The 21684-nt window shown below is 40.7% G+C and overlaps 1 long non-coding RNA gene across 1 annotated transcript; it reads right to left on the reverse strand.

Moving 5' to 3' along the window:
• Positions 1 to 1282: 1282 nt before the first annotated feature.
• LOC140907095 (uncharacterized) lies at positions 1283 to 15708 on the reverse strand. Its single transcript, XR_012157371.1, has 3 exons — positions 15633 to 15708; positions 13616 to 13686; positions 1283 to 1428 (listed from the first exon to the last, which is right to left on the reverse strand). It is a non-coding gene; the product is annotated as an uncharacterized lncRNA (long non-coding RNA).
• Positions 15709 to 21684: the final 5976 nt, after the last annotated feature.

Below are 21684 nucleotides of genomic sequence, written 5' to 3' on the forward strand. Positions count from 1 at the left end.
TTCCATATCACACAGTTTTTTGAGTCTGGGAATCTGAAATACTTTTTTTGCCATATACACATGCATACAACAGCCTATTAAAAGAATTGCTTTTCTCCCCCCATTGTCATGTACTAGGCACTTACCTAAAATTGCAAACAGGTATTTTAAAAAAAAATCCCACACACCTCTCACTCAAATTGTTTCCGGATTAATTGGATTTTCTTCTGCAATGATCATGAGATCCATGATGGACATAATTGTGCTATATATACACACTATAACTACCATTAGACTTGCCAAGTTTGGGACATCAAAATGAAAATTCACCCTTTAGGAGCAAAGCAGCCCTTTTATAAGAACATATTGGGCATACTATGCCTTTTAGAAGTCTGTAGGGTATGATGAGGGATTGCTTTTCCAGGTGTTCTGGAGCAATGTTAAAAAAAACCATAAATCTGAGTGATACTATTATCAGAACACTAAATTATACAATTCAAAATGAACAGCTTAAATCTTTCAAAGTCTGTAGTATCTACTGCACAAACATTAGAGCTGTCCACTTTGTAAAGCTAGGCAATACTTTACAAGAAGCCTTGTATAAACTGATCTCACATGGTGACACACTGAAAGGAGGAAGTCTGTTACTACAGCATCAGCTGGCAAGTGAAATAGCTTTTGCTGCTGTTATAAATAAAGCACAGTGGAGAAATCTAGTCTTCATTTGTGAAGAGCTAGTCACTCCAGAGGCTAGCAATTTAAGATGCATTTTCTCCCTATTTTACATTCACATGCATACAAGTACTATGGTGCTCATCACTATAGTATCTAAGTGCTGCACAAATACTCATGAATTTATTTCTGCTATACCACTGTGAGATAAGCGGGTGGGATTATCCCCATTTTATAGTTGGGAACTGAGGCACTGAGAGACTGTATCCACTAATTGTGGGTGCTCAACTGGAGTGCCTGGGAACAGAGTTTTCAGAATACTTAGCATTATATATAAGCTAGGCAGAATTCAATTTTTCTTTTTATGATTTTGATGGATTAATGTATATTTTGAAGCATTTTTCTATTTTAAACATTTAAATTTTCATAGTTGTGGAAAATTATTGGGGGGGGGGCAGGGTTAGCCACTAGCTATTTAAGGAGAGTAGACACTGAAATTCAAAAAAGTTAAAAGCTTTATAACCAATGAAACACAAATTGTCAATGACCCATGTCAAAATATACAAAGTAAATATCTTTAAGTCAAACTCTAATAAGTTCTCAAGCAGAATTTTTCTTACTTTACCTATCCGTAAATTTTGATGATCATAGATGGGAATACTTTTTCTTCAGTTTGTATGTGTACAGTGAAAGGGAAGCATTCAACTGCCTTAAACTGGATACCATCCTCTCTCTTCCTGCAGTTTCCTGGTACATTCACCACATACCTTCCAACTTCTGCAATAAATAAAGCAGACAACATTCTCCTTTACAATACAAACCAGATTCACACCCAGAACAAGTCCATCCTATGCACCAAAGAAAACAGGGCCCTGTGGAAAAAATGGTATGTGATCATGTCATTTAAGACTATCCTAATGTATATAAACAAGGGGGTGAATTAAGGTTGAAAAGGCAACCTTAATTTTGGCATTTCCTAACTTCTGAGTGTTTGACTTTACAACCTTAATAGTACTCTTTGAATGTGATTTGAAAAAAACAAAAACAAATTCCATCATGGCACAATCTTATCACATTTAGGGGCCGTGAGGGGATGAAGCATGCCAAATCACTCTATGGAGATGGTACATGCACAATGTATCCAAGTATAAATCTTAGGAGTTGTAAGAGGCTTGAGCATGTTCAGGGTGTGTGAAATCTTCAGAAATGTTGACTGCTAAAATCCACTTAGCATGTGTTTAATGCAATTTTTCAATATGCTTATAACTTGGCCAAATTTGGGTCTCCCCCCGCCCCTAAACACAGGAACAGCACAAGACACATTCCTGACACAAAGGCCACACACCTCTGTCAAATTCTAAGTCTCTGCCCCAAGCATAGGAACACTAGAGTTTTCCAAAGAAAGTGTCAACAGTTTTATTTGTAAAATAATGCATCTTTCCATAGCCTTGTTCTCAGAAATGGCTGAACAGTTTTAGCTAGAATTTTCCAAAACAATTACTTCAGACACTGGGCATGGAAAATTTCAGCCCAAACACTTAGTTTGGCAAAGTTATAAGGAACTCAATAAAGGATCTTATAATGGGAAGTGTCAGAAAACCTTAATAATAACAATGCTACCAGGTCCGCCTATAGTGAGGTTGAATTCCCACAGATCCATACTTAATCAGAATCCCTTCTTTGTGCATATGAGGAATTAATCTGACATTTCTAACATTTCAGACAAATGCAGCTCATCACACTTTATTTTTTACACCAAGAATATTCTAACACCAGGTCAAATAAGATCATCATCCAGTGTATCCTAGTCTATTAGAATATACTCCACACAGTAAGACTGGGAAAGAAGAGTATTTGATTACAATATTGTCTGAATCTTTGTCTGGTTCCAGACATACTTCAGCAGCTTTGGAGAATGTTTACAGAATATGAAGTTTTACGATATGCATCTTTCCTAATTCTAATATATATTTATAAAAATGCTCCAATAATGTTTGTTCTTTACATCCCCATCTTGTGAGTAGCTGAGCACTTTCAGCTTCCATTGACTCTTTCTCATTGCACTCAAAGGGAGTTGAGGGGGCTCAGAATCTGGCAGGAAGCACAGGATCAGCCTCTTATATACTAAATAGATACTTTCATAATAACAAAGATATATGCTACTCAATTTCTTACCTCTGTTACAAGTGATAATTATTGCCAACCTATGGTGCCTGAGAGTTTAAGCTTGTTGTATGTGTTTGTAACTGAAGTAACATATGTTTTTGTAAATGATCATCCCTTGCATTTGCTTATAAAAGCTAAATCACTACTAATTTATTGTCCCTGCGAGACCACCAGGATATTTTGATGATGCATACTATGATTAACTGCTAGTGCTACAGCACCTCCTTAATGCATTTACTCCATTGCTCCTGTAAACTCATGTCTTTATCACTTAAACATAGCTGATGTAATCATTATGGTAGAACAAAACTGGAAAGCTACATTGCAAAAAACCCTAAAATTCCACCGCTTAAAATAAATGTTAGAATTATACAGGTGGAAGGGCAGGAAAGATGGTAGAGGTTTTTTTAAAAGATAAAAAATGTTAATTACTTTTATAAAGGAATTAAAATATTTATTAGCCATTTATAAACATATTAAAATAAGACAGTATCCAATTTTACTGTATGTTGATTCCAGTTGGTTGTCTCCAATATGGAAAAGTGTTCGGGTGACATTTTAATCTTCCATGCCCGGGAAAAATCCAGAACACAGCATTATAAAATAGCAGGAAAAGGCACCTGCTGTACTTTTAAGATGCCTTTAGTGCTGCATGAATTGGTGACATCATTGGCTGCTGTACTCCTTAGCTAATTTGTGAAATAAGCAAGTCTTTGGTTCAAGGATCTCCAGAATAATCCAAATGTTTTATTGCATGATCCAGTGCATGCCTATTTAATAAGCAAGATTTACTTATTCTTCAAAGGGCATAAAGCTTGTTTGTAGGTATGGCCTCAATTTATCAATGCATACTGGTAATGTGTACAGATCTAACTTACTAGGATTTAAGTGAAGAGCATATTAAGTTCTTGCTGCAATGAGTCACACAAAAAATAACACATTATTTTATACACATTATAGGAGAGAACTAATCAGTGTGGTTTGACATTTTTAACATAGGTTTTAGTGTCGATATTAGAACAGCCCAACTGTTAAGAGTTTTATTTACTAAATTGCTGGAGTTTACAGTAAATAGCACATCTTAGAACTATCATTGTTCTCCTTCTACATTAAGAAGCAATACAATTAAAAAAAAAGCAGCATGCCTTTATCGCTTTATATTCGTAGGAATTTATAACATATTCTAACGGAGTGACATCTGTATTTTCCTATAGATTTTGCATCACATGTTCTGATCCATTAGTTAAAATACACTACTTGAATGCCATACGTCATATCACACAACACATTAAAACATCTCTTTAAAGCACCATTAGTGCCTCTTAGAAATCTTTGAAAGATTTTATTCAGTGCAAAGTTTACCAGGCACCATTTTTTATGACAGTGGCATACAAAGGGTATCTTCATTCCTTAAAAGGAATGCTTCTGCTGTTTATACCACCTTGAAACATTTTGATGCCAAAAAGAAGAGGGATTTTTTAAAATGATTTCTATGACATCGAGATCCCTTTAAGGGCTACAGACTATTGTAGAGTCCTATAACTGAACTTCATGTCTATCAAGTATTTTGAGAGTCGAGTTCTTATTTGTGTTTTACGAGATACGATGGCAGATTACTTAAGGCCCTATACTCCCCTGTGCCATGAGGCACACAGGGCATTCATGCTGAAAATCAGAATGAAGTGTACGCTGGGAGTTGTGACAATACCATTTACATCTCCCATCAGGTAGTCATCAGCCCCTCCATTTTGAAAATAGGGCTTGATCCAAAGTTCGCTGAAGTCAGACTGGAATATTAGATCAGGTTTATAATGCGCTTTTGAGATTTCACCTGAATTTGTGGGTTGTAGCTGGACAGACATGGAGAGGGGCAGGGAGGGGAGCCATGGAATATCTTTCCTGGATGGTATGAGCAACCAGTATACACTGAATAAGGTTCACCATTGCGGAGTTTTATGTAGTGAGTGAGGCAAGGGTCTATGGAAATGTATTTTTAAACACACATTTGGTTCACCCTTTCCTTTGAACTCCTCCTTTGAACAGAGACCAGGCCTGGGAATTTCATCCTGCTTGGTGAAACTTTCAGAAATGTATGATCAAATGGAAACAAGGGGTTATAATGGTCAATTCAAGTGTCCACAGGCACTCTCAGCTACCAGTATAATATACATATGTGTGGTTGGGGCAGTTGGTTTACAAAATCACTTTTGCATCTATTAGACAGTACTTAGTACTCTTAATGTGACAGATTTTTGCTTTAGTCTAATAATTTTGACTCCTATTTTAAGATCTTACTGTGCTACAATCAGTAAATAATGCTGCCAACTGTAACTTTTTAATGTTGCAGTATGTGTAGATAGCTTGGTGAGTGTTGATTGCTATATCACAATAAAATAGAATGATTGCTTCAAGAGTAAAATACATAAAAATGCAAACGTAATCCCAAAGCACGAATGTCCTAATATTTAGAGTTTGCCTTCATCTGTCTATTATCCCTTTATGGCTTAAAAAAATGCAGGCCTTTACATTGCTTCCTTTCCCTCTACAATATAAACAGTCATTTCATTAATGGCTAATAAAATATTGTCTATTCTAAACGTTAGGGGCAGCTCTATGCAGAATTACAGAACTGGAGGCCTAGAAGAGGTAGATGGAAAAGTGCATTTTGGTAGCCTTTTGGAATTTGAATCTTGCTGAAATAAAACTAGTTGACATTATGTATTTAGATGACCTCACTTCAGATACAGCAAACCATTCCAGAACACACATGCTGCAACATGGCCATGAAAGATGTGACTTTGCTTTTAAAATGGATAAAACTGCAAAATCCACTGAAAGTACTGTCACAGATTTAGCTCTCTCCTGTAGCTAACAGAGGCTAGTATTGGCATGAAGTGCAGCAACAGAAGTTAAGAGTGAGTAAAGGAGGGAGAACGTAAGTAGTAATTTCTCTTTAATTTTTCCTAGCAAACTCCACCCCACTCTTTTTACCATTAAAATAATTATTTTCCAAACATTACAAGCCCTGCAAGTGTGAGTTTACAGTACAGTCATTTACAGCCAATGCCCACATTGGTTACCAGGGTAACCATCCCAAAGATACTCATAAAAATAAACAGCAGACAGTGGAAAGAAACCTAATATAAATAGAAACCTTTCTGGCTGATGCTTTACCACTGTTAAAATTGTAACAACTAAAAAGAGCCCCTCTTCTCACAAATAAATATGGCATTATAAGCATTTCCTGTGTATTATAGATGGGATTCTCTGTCAATTCTTCAGGTAAAGAATAAAAATGCGAAGAGGAACTTCACAATTCACTAGAGTCTTCACCTTTCATGATTGGTGAAATTATAACCTTAACTGGGGCTGTGGGATTTTAAAATGTGAATTCTATAAAGGACACGGCTTTCCTTCCCATCCTTTCTTTTGCATCGTAAGGAAGGCTAAGATAAGGTGGTCTTTGGTTTTGTTTTCCATTAGCTGAGACGTGTAGGTAATTTACTTAATAGCAGGACCCTATGTCATATGCAGAAGGGTCCATAGATGTGTTTACCACTCCCTGCTGCCGCTTGACTTTCTCCTTACTGTCCTACCAGTAGAGTATCCTTTGAATTATTAATTGTATACAATATTTTTATTTTACATTGCTCCCAAATCCTCAATGTGCCACAGAGTTTTTTCCATATTGACAAGATAACTGCACTGTAAAAGTTGTCACGGGAAAGCTGAGAATTCTACTAGCTGTATAGAGGCTATTTGGCTCATTTGGCACCCACCAAGGCATGAGAAGCAGTCGTGGCTTTTAGTACTGATGTCTATGTGCGTGTGGGTGGGTGGGCATGAGAAAGAGAGAGAACACATGCACTATATAGTTAATAAAAATATGTTTTATAAGTGTAAAGGAATCTACTTACAAACTACATACCACAATTACCAGGGGGAAAGATAGCTTTGAGTTAATATTGCTAAAATGCAATTTCTAGGAAACATAATCAATAAAAATCAAATAAATGAGTCAATAGTTAATGCTATGTTAACATCCATAGCAATCTCAGTGGCCATATCTTTTGTAACTAGGTCTGTCGATTAATCGCAGTTAACGCACGCGATTAACTCAAAAAAATTTATTGTGATTAATCACACTGGTGAGCAATAGAATACCAAGTAAAATGTAGTAAATATTTTTGGATGTTTTTCTACATTTTCAAATATATTGATTTCAATTGCAACACAGAATACAAAGTGTACAGTGTTCACTTTATCTTATTATTTTGATGACTAATATTTGCACGCTAAAAACGATAAACAAAAGAAATAGTATTTTTCAGTTAACCTCAAACAAGTACTGTAGTGCAATCTCTTTATCGTGAAAGTGCAGTTTACAAATGTATTTTTTTTATTACATAACTGCACTCAAAAACAGAACAATGTAAAATTATAGAGCCTACAAGTCCACTCAAGTCCTACTTCTTGTTCAGCCAATCGCTCAGACAAACAATTTGTTTGTATTTACGGGACATAATGCTGTCCTCTTCTTATTTACAATGTCACCTGAAAATGAGAACAGGTGTTCACATGGCACTTTTGTAGCCAGCATTACAAGGTATTTACGTGCCAGATATGCTAAACATTCGTATGCCTCTTCATGCTTCAGCCACCATTCCAGAGGGCATGCTTCCATGCTGATGACGCTCATTTAAAAAATAATTAATTAAATTTGTGACTGAATTCTTTGGGAGAGAACTGTATGTCTCCTGCTCTGTTTTACCCACATTCTGCCATATATTTTCTGTTACAGCAGTCTTGGATGATGACTCAGAACATGTTGTTTGTTTTAAGAACACTTTCACTGCAGATTTGACAAAACACAAAGAAAGTACCAATGTGAGATTTCTAAAGATTGCTACAGCACTCAACCCAAGTTTTAAGAATCTGAAGTTCCTTCCAAAATCTGAGAGGGACGAGGTATGGAGCATGCTTTCTGAAGTCTTAAAAGAGCAACACTCTGATGCAGAAACTACAGAACCCGAACCACCAAAAAAGAAAATCACCCTTTGGCTGGTGGCATCTGACTCAGATGATGAAAATGAACATTTGTCGGTTTGCACTGCTTTAGATCGTTATGGAGCAGAATCTGTCATTAGCATGGACGCATGTCCTCTGGAATGGTGGTTGCAGCATGGAGGGAGATATGGTATAGTGACATCTCAGTAACTCTCACCATCTACCTGTGTACTTAGGGTAGGTCTGACCTTCATGCTCTCTTTATATGTTAGCTGCCAAGTTTGCTTATACCTGGTCCTACAAGTTTGGGGGTCCTACTCTTTGTTAACTTACCTTAGTTTAATAAATCTTGTCAACTATTTTGCGCCTTACCCCATTGTGTGTTTTCATTTGGGATTGTAACAACCCCATGATAGATGCAGGATTAGGGGGAACAAATCATCTTGTCCTGGCCAGCGTGGACACTGAGACCAGTTTGGCTTAAGCCGGACATAACCAAGCCCACCAGTAAAGTAGCAGATACTGCCACTGGGGGAGATATTCCTGTCTCCAGCACATGCCGGCCAGTGTCAGGTGTGTTCAACTGTTGCTGCGAAGCAAATAGGGCACTAGTAGTGGGCAGGGCCGGATTAAGGCAGGGGCTTTAGGGGCGGCAGCCCAGGGCCCCGGCTCAAGGGGGGCCCCGCAAAAATAAATCACAGGCAGAGATCTCCAACTCTGGGCCACTAAAAGTCCACCGCTGGGCGCTCAGCAGGCTGCCTGCCTGCATGCCGTGGTTCCATGCCGCTCCCAGAAGCAGCCAGCTACTAGCACATTTCTGCAGCCCCTGGTGAGGGTGGCGGCTCCGTGCGCTGCCCCCACCCCCAGCACAGTCTTCAACTGGCCAATGAGAGCTACGGGGTTGGTGCTTGCGGGCAGCACACAGAGACACGTTGTCCCCCTCCCCCAAGTGGCCGTAGAGATATGCTAGCAGCCGGCTGCTTCTGGGAGCAGCGTGGGGCTATGGCAAGCAGCCTGCCTGAGCCCTGCTGTGCCACCAGCCGGGAGCCGCCTGTGATAAGCATTTCCCAGCCTACACCTCGCACCCCCCTCCTCCACCCCTACCCCCTGCTCCAGATCAGGATCCCCCTCCTGCACCCAAACTCCCTCCCAGACCCCGCACACGCTCCTGCACCCCAATCCCCTGCCCCAGACCCCTCCTTCACCAAACTCCCTCCCAGGAAAAAGACTTGTATACAGGGGCCCCACAAAATCTAATAGCCCCAGGCCCACAGGAGAGTAATCCAGCCCTGGTAGTGGGCAATACAGCCCATGGTCCTGGCGGTTCCTGTCACACCAGCCACCATGAACATACAGACCTATGGATCCTCCAGGTGGCTGCCGGAGCAGAATAAAAATTCCCTTGTGTTTGGTGTGTACTTATTGAGAAAAGGGAAGAGCCTCTGGGGAGAGGGACTGTTTCAGGGGAGGGACTCATTTGCCACTCTGACCCCAAAGTGGGAGGCTTTCGTCCAGGATAAACCAAAGTCTTCCAAGAAGGTTAAAAAGTGGGCTCTGATTTATGGCCTGTATTCAGTCTGTGTGGAGCTAAATAAGTATAGCACAACACTGGCAGATAGGGTTCAGGAACTGGAAAATCTGTTTAAGGCTTGTAATATAGAATTAGAAAAGACGGGTTGCAGAGTGGAGGCAATCAAGGCTCAGAATAGGATTCATTCATCACAGATTGAGAGACAATAGACGCAGGTGCAGGACCTGAACGACCTCATAGCCAAGTGTCAGGGGAGGGTTTTAGTGCCCTCCCTGGACACTTCAGGTTGCAGATATAGATTCCAATCTGCAGTTATATGAAGGCATTTTAAAATTTTATTATCTGCGCCAGAACATGATTGGCTGTTATTATTCTGAGCGCCAATGGGCCACTGAATGTCCAGAGAAATATTTAAACAGAAAAAAAAGAAACCCTCCTCTATTGGCCATCTGGAGCATCATCCTATGACACTCCCAAATTTAGAGAGGCAGTTTGGCAAGGACTCACCCCTATGCTCAAGGTGGCCCTGGGAGCACAGGATCCCCAGATAATCACTCTGAGGGAGATCAAAAATCACCTGCGAAAGTCATTTGAAATTCAGCGGGAAGTTTTCCCATCGTCTGCCCCCAGAAAACGAGTGTCTGTGGTAACTGAGAAGGGAAAGAAGGAGTTCAGGAAAAGTTCTCAGGGAAGTCCCAGCTATTCCCAAAGCACTAAAAGACTAGCAGCATCTCACCAAAATTGAGAAGGACAATCAAGCAGCCTGCACCGGGAGGAACAGAAAGCATTCCACAACCTGGTGTGGAAACAGCTGCTGTGTTTGAAAACAGAGAAGATTTTGACAGGCTGCCCACTGAAGAGCTTCTGCAAAGGTAGGCTCTAAATAAAAAGAGCCAACCAGAACAGGCAGCCACCTCTTCCATCGTATTGTGATGGGACCGGACTCCCCCTCATTCCCCAGATAAGGCTCCCATATTCCATGATAGCTGGGGAAGACCTGTAACAATGGTCACCATGGAGGGAGAGTTCGGGGGAACTAAGCCAACCTATGATGGTAGACATGGGTGCCTGTTTCCCTTTTGTGTTCCATGGAAGAACCTAGAATAAAACCGATTCCCGTAGCAACAAGAAGGATCCTAGAGGGATTTTAATGGGGGTAGCAGCATGAGGCCCTTTACAAGATCTATTAAGTGCACTATACCCAGAGTCAACCCGAGCCACCTTTGGCATCCAGGGCATCCTGGGAATCAACCTTTTGGCAAAGCTAAATTTGATCATGGACTTAGCTAACAGACAGCTGATCCACTGCAAGAAAGCAAATCAGCATGGCCTAATACCAGCGCCTCATTGGGTCACTGCCCTGAAGGCTCCAGAAAATATCATTATGCCTAAATGGGAATCTGACATAACTGAAGTGGTAATGAAATATCCAGGAGCGTTAGCTATACACATATTGCAATATGGCAAAATTGTAGCGGCGGTTTGGATGGATGGACCCGACCCAAGGCCTTTAAAGCAGTATAGGTACCCTGCTGCTGCCATAGAAGGGCTAGAACCTACCATCAAGGCCCTAGTTCAGCAAGGGGTGGTCAGGGAAACAGAGAGCTCCTGTAACTCCCCTATTTGGCCAGTGTTTAAGGCGGACCACAAAACCTGGCACCTAACAGTGGACCACAGTGAGCTAAACCATGTAAAACGTAGGCTTGCTCCGGTAGTTGAGTTGAGTTGCTGCTCTGATAACTGGGAGATTGCTGAGCAATGTTCGGTGGCCGAGTTGATGGTATTCATTGTGAATTCTCACTTAACAAAGTGGGCCCTGTGAAGGCTGCCATCTTCCACCCCACTCTGGTAGTGGCCAAATATAATGAAATTATGGCAGCAATTACACATCAGGGCAAGATGCTTTATTGTGCTTCACTTGGCAAGCACATTCTTTTCAATATCCCTCCATGCAACTTCCCACCATAAGTTTGCGTTTACCTATGAGCGACAATAATACACATTCAGCAGAATCCCACAAAGGCTGCAAAACACCCCTCTATTTGTCATAAGCAAGTCTCTGGAATGTGGAGGGACATAAGGAACACAGAATATATCCTAAGTTATGTTGATGACATATTAATTTCCAGCACCACCAGGCAGGCAAATTTAGAGACTCTGGATGCTGTACTGGGAAAGGTCCATGGGTCAGGGTTTATGATCAACCCTGAAAAAGTCCAGATGGCTCTTACTGACGTGACTTATCTTGGAATCAGACTGGGTTCAGAGAGTTGGCACCCTGATGATCAAAGAGTCAGCCTTATTTGCAAATTGCCAGCCCTGCAGGATATCTCTGCCTTGTGCTCCTTCCTCAGTCTCATCGATTTTAGTGAGCTGTGGAGACCTGCTTTGCAGATTCTGCCCCATACTCTGGGTGTGAAGCTGCACAGCGTTGTCCTGGTGCTACCGACATGCGTTTTATTCCTTTGTGGATTCACAGGGTGCCACAGGATTTGGCCTTTGATAATTAAAGAAGGTTTACACTCTGTGTCGATTCCAAGGCACTCTGTTTTTTTGACCAGCCAAACCAATACAAAAGTGCCAGCAGCTAGACTGTTAATAATGCTCATGGCAGTGACTGTGCCAGCCAAGCTCAACAGCAGCTGCTTCTGTTTTCAGATCTTTCACATATGAGGCTTACAATAACCCAGACTCACCCTTGATCCAGCCATTGGCAACTGATGTATCCCACCTCCTAGGGTGAAACTAAAGCTTAATTAAAGCCTCAGACTGCACCAGTTATCTAAGTTACTCGTTATTTTCATGGATGTCAAGACCTAGACACATCCCCACTAATGATCTTATTCACTAATCTATCAAATGCATATGACCCCTAAAAATCCTTTAAATATCATTTTAAAAGTCCAGTAAGTAGTGAAAAGCAAATTCTTCGAATTTTTTAGCCACAAACTGCTCAAGTAAAAATAAAATAGTGTGTAGGAAAGCATTGGATTGATAGTACTTGTCCTTTTCAATATATTTAAGTATATAATCCCAAGTGATCAGAGAGGGTTAACAAAATGCTGTTAGTAATTAAAATTGAAATAACCTTTTAGTTAGGGAATGACAGACAAGACAATCTGAGGGAGAGAAGGTAAAGTATGACTCTTCAAAGATGAAAACAGAAGAAAAGGACATACAATCGGAACTTCACTAAGTATAAATGTGTAGGTATACAGGGAGGGTGTCAATGGACTTATCTGAAAAAAAAAGGAACAGTAGTTAAATCTATGCAATGTACACATGGCATCACAGATATATCAGTACTTTATGTTAACCTATCTTGAATTAATATAAAGCATATTGATGGACTCGTCCCCATATATGTTTCCCATCCTTATCTAATCTCTGATCATAATTCATTTAAAAACTTCTTAGGAAAATTGATATTTACATAAGTGATTCTCACTAGAATTTGTTCACGATATATAATAGTTAACCTTTATTATGTAAAAAAAATCTCAGTTTTTCTCCACTCCTGTTAAGGGAGGATATTTATTGCCCACTTTACTGAATGTTTGGTATTCAAAGGTTATATAAAAAACCCTGATCCTGCACACAATTATGCACATGCTTAACTTTACTATGAGTAGTCACAGTGAAATCAAAGTTAAGCACATGTGTAAGTGTTTGCAGGATTGTAGCCTAAAGATATTTGCATTCATTGATTTGCATCTGTACGATGCTTTACCGTCATTACAGATTTGACTGGAATATGGTAAAAAAAATAAAAATTCTTTAAAAATATGGCAGGTAAAGATTGCATAAACAATTTGATTAAAGCAGATCTGCTTATATTTAAGGAGTCTCTTTTCCTCTTAATATGAAAGTATAAACACCATTATCATTAATGGGAGTTACACAGATGCACATGGGAGAGAGAAGACCTCTCAGTGCTAATATATATTAAAGGTGTTTACACACCTGGAAAGTCCTGGAAAAAGATTAAAAAACAAATGAACAAAAAAAACCTTACAGAGCCTCATGCCACAGAAACCCAGACACCTTTTAGGTACAGCAAGGCCTGAGACAAAATAATGGGAAAGGACGGGAAAAGAATTGGATGAAAAGCAGATGAAGAAAGTAGCTCCAGGATATGAAAGATGCATCATTTAATCCAACAGACTATACATACTTTAACATTTAATAAGAAAATACAAAATTTCAGGATTTCAGTTAAGTATTTGGGGTTCTTGAAAATCTTAATATGATTATAATCACCTTAATGCAGTGCCAAATCCTAATGCAGTTCTACTCATGGTCTGGTTCTGAAGTCCTTGCTCGGACAAAACCTGATTGATTACAAGTGAGACATGCAGTCAGAGAAGAAAATTGGACAGTAACTGTTTCCTACCAAAAGACTGCCGTTAAAGCACACATTCTACTAAGATCATAAAGTGATTTTGCATTTTTAGCAGTTAATTTGCTCTCCTGAGATGAAGTCTTGGCCCCACTTCAGTCAGTGGGAGTTTTGCAATTGGCTTCAACTGGGGCCAGGATTTCAGCCCTGCAGTTAGTACAAAACCGTAAGTTGCCTACAGGTCCTGATCTATTATCACTGTATCTTTGTCATGCCCACAAAGGCTTAGACTAGGAGCTTTGTGCAGATTCTTTCCAGTTAGATGAATTTACCCTGAATTTGTGAACATGTAATATATGCTCACTTTGGAGCATTCAGTTTTTGAATGGTTAGTAAACAGATACAAAGTGTGGCAGGATCCTAAAGTGATGATGTTGCCCAAACACCATGTATTGGATGGCTGCCCTTTATGATAATGATGGCTGTTATTCACTCAAAGATCATGTTTGATGTTGCATAATGAAACAAGTATTTGAAGTACTGAGGAGCTACCTATCTGCCTATTTTAAAAACAAAAGAGCGTATCAGAGGGAAAATTAGTTTGAGGAATGGTTTGTTTAGGTCAGGCTAATTCACATATTGAGGGTTCAGAGCTCGACTTGGACTCAGGCATTATTGGGCAAATGTTGCACTACAGTGACATTGTGAAAGAATGTAGATGAGATCAGAGGAGAGAAGACAAGCTAAAATACTAATACAGGGAAACACTGTACATTTAAAGCACAACCCTCCCTCTCATTAGCAGTGTGTGGAGGTGCACTTCCCCACTGAAAGAGCTCCAGGAGGTACCCAGACAGCTCTACTGATTATTTCGTATGTAGGGAACAAGGGCATTGCTCTGCCACCCCCTATCCAATTTAGATAATCTAGCACCTAGCAAACCATGCAGCCGAGCACAAGCCTCATATTGTCTTCCTGCCAGAGAGTGCAAAGACTATCATTGCGCTTGGTCCAAGTGCAGGTGTAAAGAGGGAAGTTCCTGGTGCTCTTTCTGCCCCTTTGCACACCCACACTGCTCTACGAACAATCTTACCTACAATATGAGGTGTAAATCATATGCAGGGCACCTACCCCACTGGACTGGCCTTTATTTTAGGGGTAACATGCTATTTTATTCCTAAAAGGTTTCCCTTTAACTGAAAAGGCTTTGGAATTTTATTTTTTAACAAAAAAATAATGAATTACCACAGAGGGGGAAAAAAACAAAATTTGAATTACAGAAGGAGGAGAGGTTTCAGAGTAACAGCCGTGTTAGTCTGTATTCGCAAAAAGAAAAGGAGTACACAACTGGTTTGTGAGCTACCAAAAAAAATGTATAAAAGATTTGTAAAATTTTGAACTTAGTGGATTTAGTTCTTCCCTCCTGAGAGAATAGGATAGAAAGGTCCATGATTCCCTCCTACTGGCCCAACTATAAACATGGAAATGGAAAACTATTTTACTGTGCTGTTGTCCTGCCACTTTAAGAGCGAACAATGGGTCTGATTCATTGCTGCCTTGCTCCAATTTTATGCTGATGAGACGCTGATGAAATCAATGTTGTTACTCTGGTGTAAAATTGGATGGCTGTAATGTTGAACCAAGTCCAATAGTCCTACTACAGCTGTAGTAAAGTTGGAACAAAAAAACCCTACAATGGAATACCACCGCAAAACTTGGTAAAGTGGGACTAAAATTTAATAGCAAAGATTAAAAACCTATGAGAAATATGTCATAAACCAACAAGAAGTCTAGAGTTCTAGATGAAATAGTCATTGACAGCTGATTTCCACTGAACCTTCAATATTTCTAGCTGGGTGTCTGTCAGTTTGAATTTCTTTCTAGGGCATTTCATACAGACATGCTGAACAGATATGAAGTAATTTCGACAGAATTTACCTCAGGAATGCTTGTTGGTGACTGATGGCTAATTCAGACAACTTGCCCATGTCCTCATCTGAAGATCTTATGATAGATGTTTGGAGAGTGTTTTCTGTGCATCGGGAGTTACACACACAAATTGTATCAATAAAAAGGAGCTGTGTTATTAAATTCCAATTCAGCATGAAGAAAATTCTGCACATCTTTAGTTCTTATTGGAGACTGTGTGTCATGGTGCTACATTGACTAGACTTCTTCAGAGTCTTAATGTGGTTTTTGATATTAAGAAAATTACCGTCTATTACTGTACATTTTTAAAATAGCTGCATCAAGCAATTTAGCTCATACCGTAAGACAGAATTAAAAAAAAATAAATCAGTGAAACTTTCCATATTTGTATCTATTTTCGAAAGGGAGATCTGAATGTGGGAGTATCTATTCCTGTCTAACTTGGTAACTAGAAAAAATATACAGATTCTGCCTGCTTATGATTAGCAAAGATCTTCAGCCTCCATAGGCATCTACTAACTTGCACTGAAATTCAGGAGCTCTTTCTAACTGTCAAGTAACATGGTTCATGAATCAAACAGCATTGCATCCCCTCAAGTCAGGCTAAATAGCATGGAAACCGTTTTGCTTTGAGCAAAAACAACAGCAGCACTGTATAATAAATTTAAATAGATTAAAAGTAACAAATATCCAGCAACTGTCTGAACACCATTCTGAAAAAATGTTTATGACCAACGTAGGCCGTGGTGTAATCGAGTGCAAATTTGATAGTCCTAGTCTTGTATGAATTTGTCAGAATTTTGTTCTCATATTGGTATGCCTGGAACTGAAGGATTCTAGATGCAGGATCACCAATGCCACACAAAAATGGATTGTCTACTTTCCATGATGCATCAGCACACACATCTGCAGATCACACTGGCTATTTTTGCCACCATCTCATTGTAAGTTCTTATTCAGAATGCTATCCTCTGCCATGCTTAAGTCTTCCTAGCTTTACTGTTTTCCAAATATCTTCTTCCTATTGAATATATCAGTCTTTTCAATTATTTTAACACTTATGCAGTAGGTTGTGATTTGCAGGTTGAATGTCATCTTGTCCACATGAATAACCTACTAAAAACCCCTTTTATAATAGCCCTGCCTTCCCTAAATTGATCTTGATCTGACCATCGTAATCCAGTGTAGCGCATGGACATTTTTTTCCATTCTTTTCCAAGCCCACATGCCTGCAGAGCTGCCTCTGCAAGAGAGCGGCGCATGGCTTGTGAAACAATGATGCAGTGACAATACTTTCTCTGACATCCTGTGCCTTGGTGCCTATAAAAGACATCAGACATCTAGGAGTTCCCACTGAGAGCTGCACCTCTGGACTGCCCCTTAGTGCTGGAAATGCCGGAAAGGCAGAATTGCACCCTAAACAGTTATAATCTTATGAAAAGAATATATTGCATTAGAAAGAACTTATAGGTTCAGTGTCATGTAAAACTGAATGTTTATTTTTAAATGGTACTGTTTATTTAACCAGAAGAGACATGACACAGACAGAATAAGACTAGATTCATTTCAGTATTAAGACACCGACTTGAACAAATGCTATGTAATGTAACGCTGTGTGGCCCGGTCTCCAGCTGTTTGAAGAAGCTTATTGCATCCTGTTCTACATACTGTTTTGACTTGCTTTTGTAATGGTGAAAGTATAAGTACATGACAAATTCTTTCATTTAATCATATGTATTTTAAGAGGGGCATTTCTTGGTCACGTTTTTCAATTGTGAAATATAATATGAAATTTACTATGCAGAACAAGAGTCTATTTGAACTACTACTAAAGCAATCCTTGTATTTGTCCTTGAGAAGGCTATACACATTTTTCATACCTTACAGCTTCAATGAAGGGTTTGATGTACTTCAGGCTTCAGATTCCTATACTGAAGAGACCTAGATGTAATTCAGACTTCTTGCATGAATCCACATTGGAACTTAAACACTAACCTGTTCTCATTCTCCCATTAAAATAAATCAATAAATTACAAAGTTTAGCTTACTAAATAAAAAAAATTGCCTAAAGAAATCCTTATTTTGTATAGCTCTAAATTCCTGAAGGGTAAAAATGATAATTAAGCAGTCTCAGTTTATAAAGAACAGATCTTGCTAGATAGACAAAGGTAATATTTTTAAAATATTTTTGACAGTTACGAAGTTGGGAGAAGCAATATATCTGCATTTCAGCAAGGGGAGATTTCACAAGTGACATGGTCAGCAAATGTAGACAAATCCTCCCACCCAGTGTGTAAACAAAGAGCTGCAGCACACAGGGAAGGAAACTGCATGATCTTACCAGGGGTCTCCAAGCTGCTAGCTGTAGTTTTGGTTTTCAGGAGCAATGTGCTTGTTTGATATCTAGAGGCCACTCTGGCACCTGCTGCTGGAATATCCACCTGGGGGTAAATGAGGTAACTAAACAATTTGGTGTCCCTCATTCTTCTTTTCCTCAGAAGGAATTACACACTTCCTATCCTAAACATCTTCAAATTTCACTACGGTTTCTGCAGGGAGTTAACATCAAATACATTTCAATAATTGGAAATAAATAAAATATAATACCAACCACAAGTATCTGAACAATGGGTGAATCAGATCTGTCTAATCTCTGGATTTCAGGCCACACTTCAGACTTCTCTGCTTGCTAATAGGGTCTGCCAGTTTTCTTGGCTAACTGTGAGGGTGGGGGGACCCTAATGGCTGAGGATTCCCCCCACATACAGTAGATTCCACTTATCAATCTCTCAATCGCCAGCAAAAAGTTGCTATTATCCGGCGGTTGCTAATAAGTGAAAGGCAAGTTTGTGAGGCAGCTGCCACACAAGTAAGCACTGGGACTTGCCTTCCCTGGCTACACCCCTGCAGAACTCCTTGCAGAGAGAGGGAGAGTGCAGTCCAGATGCCTAGACTTTCTATGGGAGCAGGGGCACTGAAGCCCACATTGCTGCACAGTACCTCTCCCTGCACTCTCAGGGGGGTGGGACTCAGCACATCCCAGTGTTTCCTTCTTTGCATACAGTTCGCCAACAGGGTGCAGCCCAAAGACTGCAGGGAGAGAGGTACTGTAGATTAAAAGGGGGTTAGCCTGACTCTAAGTTGCCCAGGGCCTGGGAGGTTACAGAAAGTCATGGTAAAACTGATTGAGGCTAGATAGAACCTTCAAAAGGATGTTAGTATCAATTCAATTGTTGTCTAACTAGTCACAATAGCAGACACTGCTGTTGAAAAGGTGTAGCCCCAGCTATTAATCAAACGGGTTCTATACTTTATCCAATAGACCATAAGGTATGGGACGTATGGAACAATGATAAATGGCAGTGAATAGATTTAGAAGCCTGTATTGTAGAGCAAGGACAACGATTTACATGTGAAGACAATGTTTTTAAGATTAGCGACGCACGTTTTAATATCAATGAAGGAGTATGCCATTTCAAAGTACATCCTGAAGAGACTGATAAGACTGAAGTGGTGTACATAGGAAAAGGATATGTATGTTTTAGAACCATTTCTAAATATGTAATAACTAACGGAATGTATAATCAAACTGTATATAATGATTCCAACATGTGTGTTTGTAATGTTATAAAAATTGAAGATTGTGATTTTATGTAAACTTTACCAGTGTTTACATGTCAGTTAATTGAAAATTTGAGCGTATATTGACGTTTACACCCCATGCCTATTGGTATGAATTTGTCACTAATGGCAAAACTTCTAGACCATCAGAATACACATCAATTGGTAACAAAGGCTAAAGAGAATGCAAAGAGCGTTTTAATTACTGTACACCGTAACGGGGCAAACATAAAACAATACTAGAGAGAATAAAAAAGATTGGAGAACATCTGTGGTGGGAAACACTGTTTTGATAGTCCCCCCCCTACTAAGATGCTCAATATCCTTTTACATCCAAGTATAATAATACAAATTGTGATTTTAATTGTGTTTATATATAGAGAGAGTTGGATAAGGCAGGTAAAGCAACAATTAGAGTAGGCAACCTGACAATATCCAATCATACATCGCCTCATGAGGTAGCTGGAGTGGGATACAAGCATTGCCACCAAGAACAAAAATGCTCCATTCGTGGCTGCAGCCCGCTAGGCATTGAGGAGATGGAAACTTGCCCCATATGGGACCAATACTAATTTAGTGACAGCCTCATTGAAATCAACTGGCTGTTAAGGAGGGGATTGTTATAGATTAAAAGGGGGTTAAGCCTGACTAAAGTTGCTCAGGGCCTGCTAGGTTATAGAAGATCATGATAAAACTATCTGAGACTGGTTAGAACCAGCCAAAGGGAAGGGAGGAGAATGTAGCAAGCAAAATAGAGAAGGTTCCAGAGAATTGGAAAGAGCACATAACCATGTGGTTGTCTGGACAATGTAGCATGCACAGAAGTGTATAAAGGACAGACTGAAGAGACATTTGGACTCTGCGGGACCACTGAGACTCTGCAGGGAACCATCAAGATACATCAACCATAAGCAGCAAATATGGGGTCATGGGGACATTGCCCCCCAAAAACTGGATACACAGCAAAGGCGATGCATGGGGGAGGCACTCAGATTTCTCCCTTAGCCCTGCTTCCTCCCTGCAGAGGAACATTCAGGGCAGGGAGGGGTGTGTTGAGCAGTGAGCCCGGAGCTCTGTGCCTGCTGGGCAGTTTCCCACACGTGGTTTGCATAAGGGGAGGGTGGGAGAGAAGCTCCAGCTGGCACAAAGCCTGGAGGTACTGCTCGGTCCCAGCCGCCCAGTCCCTTGAGGGGGCGGATATGGAGGAATATTGAGGGGGCAAGTGGCAATGCCAGCCAGGTGCTCTCTGCTAGCAAGTCAATTTCCCCCTCATAGGCTGTGTAAGGGGAGGGCAGCGACCCATTTCTGATGAGCAGAGTCAAGCAGTTGAGCTGCTTCCCAAGTGTCTATGCAGCGTACAGCCCAGCTAAGTGGGCTGGGACTGGGTCAGACCTACCTGAAGGAACCTCTGTGACTGCAGGAAACTCTACAGTCCCCCTCACTTCCTGCCCCATCACTCTTCAGCTGTGGGAGGAGGGGTCACTCCATGGGGTGCTGCTCCCTGTCTGCCCAACCCCCTCCCCACTAGTCCTCCCACACCTGACTGCTCACCGAACCTCACCCCCTGCTTCCAGAGCTCCCCAACCCACTCGCACCTGGATCTCCTGCTGAGCAACACCCCCTACTCCTTCACCCTCTCTCCCCCCAAATACAGAAGTCAAACTATACCTATACCATCAATGCAGACCCCAAGGACTTATTCCAATGCCTAGCCAGCTCCATTGTGGGACTTTGCTACTAGGAATGCATAAGCTAGGGTGCTGTTAGTGGTTAATAGTTGCTTGCTTAGGTGTTCAATAAACTTTGCTTAATCAGAGAATGGAAGGCTCTTGTCCGATTCCTGGTGTGCCCCAGTTCATCTACAAAATTCACTCAACAGAGGTACCATGTAGCTCTAGCATCTGGGTTGCAAACCCTCTCCATGCTAGTGCTCTGCCCACAGACTCCCCTCCCAGCCCACAGCCCCTTGCCTCCTGTGTGGTCCCTGTGTGCAGACATCTTTGGCAGGCTGCAACCCCAGAAGGAAGTGCCAGGATATGCTAAGCACAGGCTACAGGCAGGTTTGCGGGGCTGCCGCCAGAGAAGGTACATCCCAGTGCTCTTCCTTCGCTGGCTGCAGCCTCATAAACCTGCCTGTACGTGTGGCCTTTCTTCCAAAAATAGTTGCTAATAATTGGCATGCCATTGCCAATATCCGGATCCTATTAACACTGATAATGGAATGGGATTGGTTCCCACCCAAATGTTGCCATTAACCAGAAGTTGCTAATACCAGGATTGCTATTAAGCAGAATCTACTGTGCACATATCTCTGTCCTCTGACAGCCACTCTGCTCACTCTCTGCCCTCTTCTCTTACCTCCTTCTCCAAGGAGAGACAGTGAAAGCCAGAGTGACCATTGACTAGACAGAAGGGGAAGAATGGGAGGGCATTAGCAGAG

This window comes from Lepidochelys kempii, chromosome 2, assembly GCF_965140265.1.
Source record: "Lepidochelys kempii isolate rLepKem1 chromosome 2, rLepKem1.hap2, whole genome shotgun sequence".
NCBI classification, from domain to species: Eukaryota; Metazoa; Chordata; order Testudines; family Cheloniidae; genus Lepidochelys; species Lepidochelys kempii.